Consider the following 13,924-nt stretch of genomic DNA (forward strand, 5'->3'; position numbering starts at 1 on the left):
AGTCTAAGGATCAGGTGGAAAAGAGTTCAAATTCAAATCAATAAGATAGTCCCCAAGTAATTTCCAAATTATTCAGAAATCATTTAAATGGGATTGACACTCAAATGGTTAAATTGAAATGATGTTCTAATGAGAATCACTACAAGATCCAGCAATCTCAGAAAGGTGGTGGGTTGAGGGTGCTGAAGGCAGAGGGGCCGACCATGGCAGCTCTGTACCATGCAGAGAGACCATCTCTTAACCAGAGCTGAGGGTACACAGCAAGGCAGAGAAAGAAGAGCCCCTTCCCCACCACCACCCAAAGGCAGCATCCAGAAGAGCCCAGCCTGCATCAGGAGAAGTGCGTAGTGCGGGTACGGAAGGCAGCCTGGAGGTCCAGAAGCCAGGGCTGCGATGAGTCGCTCAAGCTGTCTTCAAAGGTCTTGTGCTAGTTCTGCTCAGGTAGATCTCCAACTCGTATTAATAGCTGAAGGCTGGCTCCAATACAAAACCAGGACAAAAGCAAACAAACAGTAGGAAATAAAGGCAGAGGGAATGAGTTAATATCTGCCTTTGCTTTAAATGCAGGTTTGAGCTCTGCTTAGCCACACCCCAGCGGTGATGTGTTAACTACACCCGTTACCACCTGGGCCACAAGGAACCATCCTGTAAACTTCTGAGGATTAAGTGAGATTTTCAGGGCAAAAGCACTTGGTAAACTATCAAATACCCTTTGTTATTCTTAATCCTATGATCATACTTTTACACAGGGGGAGATTTCCAAAATTCAAGTCTTTAGGAAGTTTTTGAGTTGTTTTGTTTTGCCTTTTTTAATTAGAAATATGTTGATCTTGAACTTTTTTTTTCCCCTGGTGTTTAGATTTCAAAGAAGAAAAACCCACGTTTTTTAAAGTTGGGAGGCAGCACAGGCAGTGGAGAGGACAGGAACTGTACGATCCTGCTGGAGGACTGATGTCAGGTCCCAGGGCTGCCCTTTAAAAGCCCTGTTGCCTGGAAGATGTCACTTATTGATTAATCTATGAAACGCGATTTGAAATGCTGCGTTCCCTATTTTGGAGTAGGACCCATTGGGTAGATCGATTCTGAAAAGTGGAGAAGGGCTGAACCTGAGCCCATTGGCAATTTGTTTTCAAGAGAGACCAGAGGTTCCTCCAGCTGCAGTTTCTATGACATCACACAACACTGGTTAGTGATTTGTAGGATCGAACCCCGCGTTTCCGAGGGCGTTCCCTGCGTGGCAGGCTGCCCGGCTCCCCGCCAGAGCTCCCTCGGCTCATGCAGAACTCCGGGCTCGTATTGATAGCTGCAGGCGCACGTTGGCTTCTCTCCGCCTTTCCGGGCGATAGATTGCTTTAGCTGAGGCTGCCAGTGCAATATTTTGAAAATAGACATCCATTTCTAGAAGAAAAGAGATCCAAACAAGATCATTTTCTGTTTTACATTGAAAATCATTATAACATCAGCGTCTTTCATGTCGGTGTGATTTCTGAGGCTGTTCCACAGTCACTCATAGTTAATGGCTGATGGCGTAGAGGGAAGTATTTAGGGGAAACCCTCTTGAGTCATTTGTAGGTGTATAAGGCCCAGGCACACCTGCAGACTTTCCATTACTTGGTCTGACCTTGTATTATGGTTGAAGTGTGTCCCCGTGAGCCATATGTGAAGTCCTGGCCCCCAGGACTTGACCACGTGAACTTATTTGGAAACAGAGTCATTGCAGATGTAATGGGCTAAAGAATGAGGTCTTGCTGGAGTTGGGTGAGTCCTTAATGCAATATGACTGGTGTCTTACCATAAACAAGGCATTTGGACAGAAACATGCATACCAGAAGAATGCCACGTGAAGACGAAGGATTGGGCCCTAAGTCTACAAGCCACAGCATGACAAAGATGGCCAGTGAGCCACCCAGTGCTGGGAAGGAGCCCTCAGAAGAACCAACCCTGCCAATCCCTTGATGTCAAACTTGTGGCCTCCAGAAGTGTTCCAGCGTGGGGCATGTTGTTATGGCAACCCTAGGAGGTCAGTACAGTGTGCATGTACCTAAAATTCTTGACCTCTGCCAACTGGTAGGTGTAGAAGGCCCATGCAGGAATCTTCTGCAAAATCACCTCATAATCCATAGGGAGTGCTTCCTAGAGAGGAGCCCCCATCTTAGAGGAGGGAATCAGACTCCAGATTCCTGGTACCAAGCTTCTTGGTTAAGATATGAAGGGGGAAAAGTTAGTTACTCCATGAAAAAGTGCTCCTGCTTCGAATGATCCAGAATTCCAGGGTCTCCTCCTGCTCACTTCACTGACCCATCTCTATCCCACCCACACCCTCCTGATGCAGACTTCCTGCCTACAGCTCAGACCCCCCTCAGGACACCAGCCAGGCCCGTGCCTGCCCTCCTCCCAGGATGGGGAGGGTCCCTTCACAGATGGGAGCTATAGCCGCTGTGCACCTTTCCGTCTGACACTTCGTCTTTTCTCCTCACTGTCTTTCCCTTCTGTGTCTTAACCCACTTCTTCTGAAATAGTTTTTCTGTTATACTGTGTGGTCTACCTACTTAGTATATTTATTTATTCTTATTGTCTGGGCTGCTGTACTAAAATGTGAGCTGTAGAAAGTCAGGGATCTTTCTCTGATTTGTTCTCTGATGTATCCCTAGCACCAAAAATAATCATACCTAATGTATACTAACTAAGCGTTGAAATATTTTTTTTGAAAGAATGCAAAAAGATTTTCACATTTGTTTATTGGGCTACTTCCAATGTTATCACTGAATTAATGGCTCTGCTCTGCTGAGACACTATCTCAAACCAGAGGTCTCAAAGATTGAGGCAACCTCTTAACTCTGATGACCTTGGATTTGAGCTTCGCGGCCCAAGTTATAGCCCAGAGCTATAATTGAGAGAAATGTGAAGAGCTCTCTGATGGAGAAATGCTGGTAGAGAAAATAAGCCTATTATTTAGTTGGCAACAACCTCATTCATGTTATTTGCAGATGTGAATGGTTGTATATGTTAAATGAATTCTATGTAGGCAACAATAACAAAAAAAAAATTAAACAAGCAGATTTGAATATCCTCAGGAGCTACTTTGGACAAGAAGGTAGCCACCATCACATGTGGCGGCTTAAAATGAAGGTAATTAAAAGGGATTAAAGTGAACAATTAAGTTCCTCCATGGCACCGGCTGCATTTTAATTGTTCAGTGGCCTCCCGTGGCCAGTGGCTGTCAGGCTTGGCAGAGTGGCTGTCCTCCTCTCACAGGCACGTGTAGACATCACCCCCGCAGGCACACATGCTCCAGATGGCTTTGTAATACTGGGATGCGTAGCATCGGGAAATGAAGGTGTCAGAATGAATTATGGGGTCTCACTGCTCCCTGAAACATGTGTGCTGATGAGGGCAAAGGAAACTCAGTGAGGCTGTCCAAGTCCTTTACACAGAATGACTTAACACATTGGTGACCTGTAGGAAATAGTACGGTGAGTTTACAAAATGCCATTAGCCTTTGAGATTCTGAGGTTTCTCAATCCATAGGAAACGAAAGAGTAGAGGCCAAAGTGGAAGCACAGGAATAGTCTGAATGAGTTCAGGGATTCACAGATAGTTCACAATGGCTGCTGTGGGATCCAGGTAAAGGGAACACTCTGGAGGGAAAACGTCGTGACTGTACATTCAGGCTGGGAGCTATGACTATATATTTTACGTGTCTTGAGCATCCAGCATACTAGATACCAGACTCTTCATCTATGTCGCTATTGTTGAATTAATGAATCAGCCACTCAATCAACCAACTGACATATGACAGATTAACAGGGCCAGGTTCAATTGTCAAGAACGTAATCCTATTCTCTAGTAATAAACAAACCCCCAAATTTCAGGCATTTTCCACTACAACAGTTTGTTTTGCAGTTAAATATGCCTATCTAAAATAGGTCAGGGTGAAGAACACATCCCACATGACCATTGACGGATCTCCACAGACCATGATCTACTGTCTTTAGACTGTGACACTGAACAAGTGGCCTGAATGGTTCCCAAACCTGAGTAAATAGAGATGGAGGCGGTGCATTGCTCTGAGTCATCCCAGCCCAAAGTTCATAGGAAGAGCTGGAGTTGTAGCTCAGTGTAGAGGGCTTGCCGAGCATGTGTGAGGAATTGGGTCCTCAACACCACATAAAAATAAATAAAGCATTGTGTCCGTATACAAAAGAAAAAAAAAAAGTTCATGGGCAATGACCTGTCACATGGGCCCATTCCCTGCAAGGGAGACTGGGGAATGCAAGTGAGCACGTGCAGCCTTGGTGTGCACTGTGTCTAACACACCAAATGGCACAGCACCGTGGCAAGAAGCTTAACTTCATGCATTACTGGTTTTGAAGTCATTTGTTTTCAAGCAATAGAAACCATTCTTCATCTAAAATGCATTGTATAAATCAGGCAAAAATAGATCTTTTCCAGTTGAAATGCGGCACAGAGAGAAAGATCTATAGCTTTTCCTATGCAAACAAATGCATGCAACATTTCTGTACCTTACACATCTCCCAATGAATCCGGGACTCCTCAGAGCCCAGAGGGAAGACCTGCAGGCTAGGCCATTGAGAACCTTAGAGTACCTCCAGCAGGAGGGCAGTGCCACGAGTTTCCCTTTGGAAAAATCCGCTTGGCACACTGTGTGTGATGACAGTGGTTGGGAGAGGTAGCTCAGACGGTGGGATGGGGTGTGCGTCAAGCTGCGACCAGGGCAGGCAGGTTCAGAGGCTCCTGAGGTCACTGAGATGAAGAAGGAGGAGGGCCTGAAGCTTGAGACTCCATGGTTTCCCAAGTTCTTGTGTTTCAAATTTGTCCAGTCTGATCTAGGTTTACCTCTGTGTGGTCAGAAGCTCTTCCACGTTTCCTTTTAACGCGCACAGAGGTCTGTTTCCGGAGTCGGCAGTCTGTTTCTATACAGGGCCAGGGAGTGAATATTTCAGGCTCACTGGCCATTTGGTCTCCATGGCAACTGCTCAACCCTGCCATCCCAGAGCAAAAGCGGCCATGGACTACTTGCAAACAAATGGGTGTAGCTGTGTTCCAATAAAACTTTATTTATGAGGACTGGAATTTGAATTTCACATATGTCCCACATACCAATATATTATTCTTCCTTTGATTTATTTTTAATCAATTAAAATATGAAAAAGTCTTAGCTCATGGGCCACATATAGACTCACCATGGCCTAGTTTCTGCCTGTAGTGTGTTCTGTGCTTACCCGGGTCTACTGTACCGAGTGAGAGTGATCATGTCGTTACAAAAAGGACGCATATGCATGAAGGCAGTTTCCTTTGTTTTTTTAAAATGGCATAGATTGTGATGAGACAAAAATAAAGATATGAAACTAATGCTTACCAGAGAACACACTGAGACCCTGGGGGAGGAGCGAAAGCACTAGCAATCTGGGTTGATGGAGTGAATGCTAGCGTGTGTTAGTCTCCAACCACCCCCAGGCACAAGCTAGAGCAAACCCACACCATTAGAATAAACAATGAAACATAAATCACAGCTGGGGGCCCTGGTATTCCTGGATTCCTCTGGAACAGCAACTCAGAAATAAAGATGTTCCCCCTCAGGGCACGGCCCGCTCTGGAGGCCACCAGCTAATTTTAAGAATTCCCAGAGTCATCGAACTGAAAGGAAATTTGGCCTTCGTATGGCAAAGAAAACAGTTTTGTGAAATTTCCCTTATCAGAAGTCATCCCTTCCCTAAAAGTTCCCAACTGAATAAACACATCAACCAGAGCACCAGATGAAATTATTTGTTCTTAAAGCAATTTCCTTCCAATTTTTAAAGTAATGCAGGGTCATTTGAGATAATTTGGAAAATGACCTAAAGATATAATCAGGAGAGCAAAAGTCACCCCACGTCTGAGAACCCAGAGACAACCACTGTAAACCAGAGGCCACTGCTGTGCCATAGTGGGGGATCACACTGGGCCTGGGTCTTTGCAGCCTGATTTTTTTCTCACTCGACATTATACTCTGAATATTTCCTGATGTCATTCAAGACCCCCTGGACCTTTTCCCCTCCGTTGGCCACATAATTTTGTAGAGATGGGTTTTTATTTACTTAGCTGATGGGATGAAAATGACCTTTCAGGAGCCGTCAGGCTTTCCACCAGCAATATTTCATGCATGCCTCCCTGATGCCAGGGGCTGCCTGCCTAGACACCCAGGAGGGCTGACGGGCTCAGCTGGCTTCTGTCCTCATGGGCCTCACAACTTAGGCACCTCAACTTGTGAATGATATCTCAGCCTTGGGAAGCTGAGAGGGATCCAGCTCAGTTCCTGCTCTGTGGGACCCGCTGGTCATGCAGGGAGAGAGCAGGTGGCCCCACACCCATCACTCCACCTCCAGGAGTTGGTGTGAGAGGACGAAGAAGGCTGCCTATGGGGACACGTCTACGGGGTGGGGCAGGTGGGAGGACCTGGAGAACTTCTCAGAACAAATGCTCAGTGTGAATGGCCTTATTTTGATAGATATTTTGGTTCTAGTCCAAAATACCTACACACAGATCATGCTGTGACCAATTAATGTCACTGTGCCCATGAGAATCCCATTGGGTTCACTGGGTAGGGAGGACTTGGCACTGGGAACTCACTGTTCAGCACTCAGTGATGAGGTATCCCCCCCACCCAGACGTCGGGGAAGCAGCCTTATCCAGGGGAACATTCTTTTGGCAAGGGTTCAATTGCCTTTAGTCCTGGCCACCTTCCAGCCATGATCAACTTCCAGGAAGCTTCCAGAGACTTCTCATAGCTACTTCCCACAGCACTTTCCTCACACTTGAGTAATGGCACCCAAGTGCCTTGAGACATCGTCAAAGTTTTCTGCAGCCCATCTATCCCAGACCAAAATCTCCTCGGGGCAAGTGGCTGGCTCTGCCCAGCACTGAAGAGGTCCTCTCCATGTTGAATTAATTAACATAGTCTCCCTCAGTGTTCTCTGTCCACAAAATGCTTTATTATTATTGCTGCTGTTGTCGGACTATATTTTTTCTTTATGCAATCTGGGGTTTCATCAACCCGGGACGCTTCTTGCACAATGTGCCGATGGCCAAGTCTGGGGATGCAGGAGGACTCCTATCCCAGACGGTTGTTAAGCCATGTCTCTTCCATCGCGTATTTTTCCTGGCAAAGTTTTTGAATCTGAAAACATCAGATTTACTATCACATTTGTTTTGAAATATCAGTATCTTCTAGCACCATCAACATATTACAGGGCAATTCGAGCACAATGTGAAAGTGCATTTGCATAAGGATTATGTCACCTGCCAGACACTGAACACAGGTGACCTGAGCTTCATAAGAATATGCAACACACCTCCTACCAGGTTCTGCAGCCCCCGGGGTGTGGGCCACAGGCACTCACATCTGTGCCAGGGCTTCTCTGGGATTTCTGAGCATGCTGCACACTCCACGTCATAGTGACTCCCAAGATGCCCCCTTCTGGCACCCACTCCCACAAAAGAGCTCCAGGTCTTTGTCAAGGGAAAGTGCTCTATTTATCCTGGTATTTATGTGTAGCTTAATTACTTAACATGTGTACAGCTCCACTACCGTTTTCATTAGATGTCTATCTGTGTGAGTTTATGTGACTGATCAAGCTTCTGAGTGTTGTAACCCATCTCTTCCTTGAGTCTCGTGGTTTCCATGGTACAACTTTGTGTAGTTAGTTCCACAATTTACCGGAACACAGATTCCGTGTCAAAGTAGACACACCCTGTAGCACTGTGTGGTCTCCCCTATTTCATCTTGCTTGACTTGCTGTTGAGATTGATTTTGCTATTTTTTTAAAATTTCATTAGGTGTTCCAAACAAGTGATTCATTCTAATTTTATAGAGGGCTTACCTGGAGTTTAAGGATAGGAAAGTATAGCCGTGTGGTCTTCCGTGAGTGAACTGAGGATCAGAATTACCTGTTTCTCCAGATCCAGGACAACAGCACACCACTATGTCAAGAAGAGTCTTTGGAATGGGATGGACCTACATTGAACTACTGCTCACAAAATCCTCCTGCCCGAGCACCTGGGTGTATGACTCACAACTCCAGATCTCACTCGCCTTATATCTGAATATCAGGGAAATGGCATTTACTTCTCAAAGTCACTCTGGAAACAAAGCCACAAGTTGAAAGGAAAAGGTCAATCTAGAACTTGGGAAAGGCAGGTACCTCTGTGTGTATGTCCTCTCCTCTTTTGCCTGTATAATAATCCCAATGAGTATAATGCAGGGTTTTCCGGAGAAATGTAACTAACACATTTGTACACACGTGCACAGGCCAACACCATTTATTATGGGAATTAATGGGCTTCCAGAAATAAGGAGGTCAAGAGGTCCCATCTTGCAAGCTGGAAAGTCAGGAAAGCAAGTAACATCATTCAGTCCAAGTCTGAGATGTCTGAGCTTAGATGCACAAATCCACCACTCCTCCTTGTCATGCTACTCAGGCACCGCACAGACTGGACTGGTGGATGGTGCTGCCCACCTCGGTGAGAACAAACTTCTTTATATAGTCTCCCTATTCAAAGGCTTATACCTTCCTAAAGCACCCTCACAGACACACCTAGACACATGATGTCTTACCTGTTCTCTGAGCCTCTCTGATCTCCTTCAAATTGACAAAAATTACCCATCAGATAGGTAAATTTTTATTAAACAATCATTTTGTTCCAGGAACTGTTTTAAGTACTTTTCATGTATTAACTGATTTAGTCTTACAGCTGAGTAAATGGGCACACAGAAAGTCCAGGTGATCCTCTTAAGGTCAAATAGCTAGTGCGCTAGTTACTGAGTTGGGACCTTTAGGTCCAAGCCCACCCTTCCATACTCTGTCTATGAAGCTGGGATAGAAATGTGCTTGCCAACTGGATTCCGATTATGCCCTGCAAGGCAGAGGGACTGCCCTTTCCTGTTTTCCTCTCACATCCCTTTCTGTTCATTTGCTTTTTCTGCAAAAAAATTTCTGTTTCCCTGCACCCTGACCAAAGCACCTGGTAAGAGGAAGAGACTGAACCCTAAACCATCCACTCCAGCAATTTGGAAGTCAACCATTGTGACAGACCGCCTCTCGGATATTCTTAGACAATTATGCATCCTTACGTAGTTGCTCTTACCTTAGATACAAAGCCAGCCAAGGGGCAGCCAGACAATGCAATACTGTCACAAGAAAAAAGTAGTCCAGTAGAGCTTTGGTAGGATCTGGCTTTTGGGGACCACTGGGAGCAACTATTAACCTCTTCTGGGGACCCACTGATCATCAAACGAAAGGGAAAGAGGCCAGGAAAGCTAATAGGTAGCTGTCCACACTGACCTACTCACAGATTTTCTCTAGAATTCTGCAGTTCCACAAAGAGCAAAGGAGTAAGTACCCCTGCCTGGAAGCTGCTGATCCACAGGCTTCTAGAATTTTCAAGCTGGAGGAGAACTCAGAAAGCATCTGTCCCCAAATTGCCCTATAAAGATGGGTGTACTGAGCCCAACGAGAAGGGCTGGCCCCAGATCACACAGTGAGCTAATGCTGGAGCCCAGGCCAGTCTCCTGAGTGCTGCTCTTTCCTGGTGAAAGGGTGTTAACCAGAAGATTTTATGCATTTTCTAGAGATGCCAGTCTTTCTTGGGAATCCCAACTCTGTGGACCAGGAAGACTTTGCTTCTCTCCACCCAGGGCTGTCCCTGGACGGCTGGGGTTCTAAGAACGAGAGGTTCTTGTCTCTGTTCTCATCTTGTCTGTCCTTATTCTCCCTTGTCCCCGCTCACCTTCTCTTGAGGCCACAAGGTAACAAAGGTGAAGTTAAGTGAGCCCACCAAGACAGGGTCAGGTCCTGTCTTTACCTGAAATTTTGATATGTTCACCAAGGCTAGGCTGTATCCATTTTGATTTCTTTGAGCAGAGCATAAAGATGTCACCAGTCAGTATCGGCACGATTGTTGATGCCTCCTTGTGCTGTGCTGGCCACACGCTGGTCTCGGTCTGCCCTCCAGCCATGCCCTCCCCTCTCCCTGCCCTGGACAGATCAGTGTTTTGACTTTTGTTGCCATTTTCTGATACAATGACACCCCTTGTGAAAAACCAAAGGCACCCAGAGATGACCAGTGACCCAGGATAATTCGGTACCATCCAAGCAAACAGGGAGAAGTCCTAACTGTGAAGAAGTGGGTGCTGTGGCCAAGGCGAGCAGCCCGGGCTTTGGGGGCAGGTGTTGGGGCTGTGACCCTGTCAACACCTCTCAGCAGGGGTGCGGCTCCCCCTGATCCATGGCCTATGATCTGAAGGCCCTGGGTGCAGAGGCACGACCCAGGCAGAGCCCTGCTCTCACGGCAGCCCAGTCCAGAAATCAGTGATTTCCCTGGGCCGTGTTTTCTACAACTGGACGTGGAAATCGCCTCGCCTCGCTGTGAGCACCAAGCGGGGCTCTGTGTGAGTCGCCCAGTGCAGCGCGGGTGGCCTGTTAAAAGGCGCCTCCACAGAAGGAACAGCTGGCTTCCCTGGAAAACCGTGCGCAGGCGTGGTCACCTTGCAGTTAGCCTTCAGCTGTTTAGAGGCACCCCCACTCCGCTCCCTACGCTGCTTTGAGAGGATTAAAAAAAGTCCCTGGGGTCTTCCCGTGGGTTCCCCTGTGGTTAAGGGAACTTCTGGGAAAAACTCACTCCTTTTGTCTACACTCGAGGCTTCAGGTTCTCACCTAGAAAATTTCAGTCCAATACCCTGGATCCTGTGAAGGGGCCCTTTTACACAGGACTATTGTTGCTTCCCCGGCTCCTCCACCTCCACACTGCACCCTCCTTGGCTTAACTCTCGGCTCTGTGCGTCCTCCCAGAAGGCTGCTGAGAGTTGGCTGAAGGCTGCTCCACAAGCCGCTGCAGCTCAGTCACCATCTGAAGACACCTCAGAGCAAGGTCTCCTGACACCCTGAGGTGGCCCACTCAGCTGACTTCTGATGAGCTGTGGCTGGGACACCCCCTGCCCTTAGATCCGTGCACCTCACGACTCCCAGCCAGTAAGGTCTGACAAAGGTGCAGGGCCGGTCCCTGTGACCCTGCACATCATGGCCATGATCCACGATCTTGCTGTGTACCATGTGTCAGATTATGTGAGACTCCGTCGCAGCAGACGGAAGTGACAGATTTTCCTTGGGCCTGGAAGAAGTGAGTGAGCTGTCCTACTGTGAGAGGCCTTGGGAGCACCTCAGGGGGTGAGGAACCCAAGTGTCCTCCAGGAACAGATGGTGGCCCCAACCTCCAGCCACCAAGAAATAGTCCTACAGACACTAGGAACTGAGTTCTGCCAAATACAGGAACTTGGAAGAAAGACTCTAAGCTCTAGAAGGAATGCAGGCCACGTAGTCACTTGACTGCAGCCTGTGAGACCTCTCAGGAGACTCGGCTGTTTACTCCAGGCCAAGACACCGTGAGATAGTGAATGTGTGTTGCTTCAGACACTGAGTCTGTGGTGATTTATGACACAGCAGCAGAAAACGAATCCACATAACTTGCCGACTTGAGAAGGCTGAGCTAGGCAAAGTGCATTACTAACCTACATGTCACCTCTGGGCCCCTCTCATGCAGAAGGTGACACGGAGGCTAGAGCCCTGGGTCAGGTTCTGGGATTCTGTTGATTCCTGAGTCACGCTTTCACACACGGTTGGATTCTCTTGCATTTCAGGCTCTGTGTTCCCTTTGGTGGCACTGATTGCTTCACATCGGTTCTGTCAATAGACAAGTAGGACACTTCCCCAGTATGTTTATGGCGATTTTGATCAAGGCAACGAGCACGGAGTTCAACAGGATCCGAAAAGACCGCTGGGCTTTGAGGGATCTGATTGACGTATAACTGTAATCAGAAGCCATACAGAGCAAACCGCAATAAACTTTAATTTGCAACTTTTGCAAACATCAGAGACGAGGCTAATCAGTACATCTCAAGACACATAAATAAATCATAGCCGTTCAGTTAAACAGGTCATTTCTGTATCCTTCAGTGATACCAGGAGACTCCGTGGAGCAGGACTGGGTGAGGATATAGACTTCCTGCCTCTCCCCATCACCCCATCCCCACCCACAGCACACTGGAGGCACCCTAGGTGGATGTTCCATTTTAGCCACTTTTTATGCCATAACAAACCACCCTGAAACACGAGGGTTTGAATGATGGTTTGTTTTTCTTAACATGTTCCAGATCGACGAGGTGGCTCTTCTGTTTCGTGGGGTATCTAGGTCTGTTGGGGTTGCTATAACACAATGTCCTAGACTGAGTCCTTATAGCAGTAGAAATCTATCTCCTATAGTCCCAGAAGCCGGAATTTCTGGGATCAGAGTGCTGGCAGGTGTGGTATCTGCTGAGGGCTGCGCTCTGCTTCTCAGACAGGCCCTGCACTGCTTGTCCTCAAGTGGGGCCTCTTCATAAGAGCACTGATCCTACTCACAAGGGCTCTGTGCTCATGTCCTAGTTCCTTCCCCCAAACACTGCTTCTCAATACCATCACATGGAGAGGAGGCTTCAGCATGGGTTTTAAAAGCACAGACTTCAAGCTATAGCACACAGCATGCTTTTATACCATTAACGTGGCTCTCAGAGCTGGCCCAGGAAGAACAAGAAGGTCTCCCTCACCTGTTTGGGGCTAGGGCATCTCTGTTCTCCCCCGAAACTCCTTCTCCACAGGACTCTGCACCCTCAGAGCCCTGCACGCTGCCTCGCTCCAGCACCGTGGCTTGAACATTCATGGCAGGGTAGCTGGGTGCCCAAAAGCAAAATGACAGTCTTTCAGGCCTCTGAAGGGCTGAGTCTGGAAGTTCATGGGTTATTTTCACTCCCTTTGTGTTGGTTAAAATAAGTCACCAGGCAGTCAACATTCAAGAGAAGGGAAACTGACTCCAAATTTATCCTTAGCAGGTGGAGAGATGTGCACCTGGGCAGGGAGGGAAATACTGGTGGCCATGTGGGTGGAGACTACCCAGTGTCGTGTGGTCAGCTTGGGCTGCCGTCACAAAATACCACAGGGCAGCTTCAATAGCAGATCTCTATTTCTCAAAGGTTTGGAGACTATTCGTCTAAGATGAAGGGGCCATTAAATTTGGTTTCTGATGAGGGCTTCCTCCCAGCTTGTTGATGGAGCCTTCACATCATTTTAAGGTATGTATGTGTGGAGAGAGAGAGAGAGAGAGAGAGAGAGGGAGGGAGGGAGGAAGAGAGAGAGAGAGAGATGGAGCTTATGTTTCTTCTTCTTCCTGTCAGATTAGGACCCAGCCTTATGACTACATTTAACCTTAATTACCTCCCTAAGGGCCCTATCTCCAATAGAGTTGCATTGAGGGTAAAGACTTCACTGTGTAAACTTGAAGCTAGGAGACATGATTTAGTTCACAGCAAAAAGTAAAAAAAATAGCTATTATCGCATGTGGGGCTCTGATCATATGACAGCATCATGATGTGGGTTTTTACATCATTTCATTCAGTGTTTGTACTGCCTTCCCAATACATATAAATGGACATATGATCTCATTTTAAAGAGTTTAAAAGCTCACCACTGCTCATAAATAAGTGCCAGTTCCAATCTTAGTCTCCCTCCCTCTCTCCCTCCTTCTCTCCCTGCCCGCCCCCCGCCCACACACACACACACACACACATACTCCTTGTGGTGACTATTTTAACTTTGAATTCCAGCCACACAATGGAAGAGCCAAGGTAAAGCACATGTTGTGACTGTTACAAATGATTTGATCAACAGCTGGACACGATTACCTTCCAAGGACTTCCAAGGATCCACCCAAGCCGGTTCTGCTATTAAACACTAGTTGATTATTAATGGAGCATCCTGAAATGTTGAAGAAGTAGTTTTGAGAAAAGCTGCCATGCGTAATGGTATGGAACATCTTTTATTTTTTTAGTTCATACTAG

Source organism: Spermophilus citellus (genome assembly GCF_964194105.1).
Source record: "Spermophilus citellus genome assembly, chromosome: 13".
Classification (NCBI taxonomy): Eukaryota; Metazoa; Chordata; class Mammalia; order Rodentia; family Sciuridae; genus Spermophilus; species Spermophilus citellus.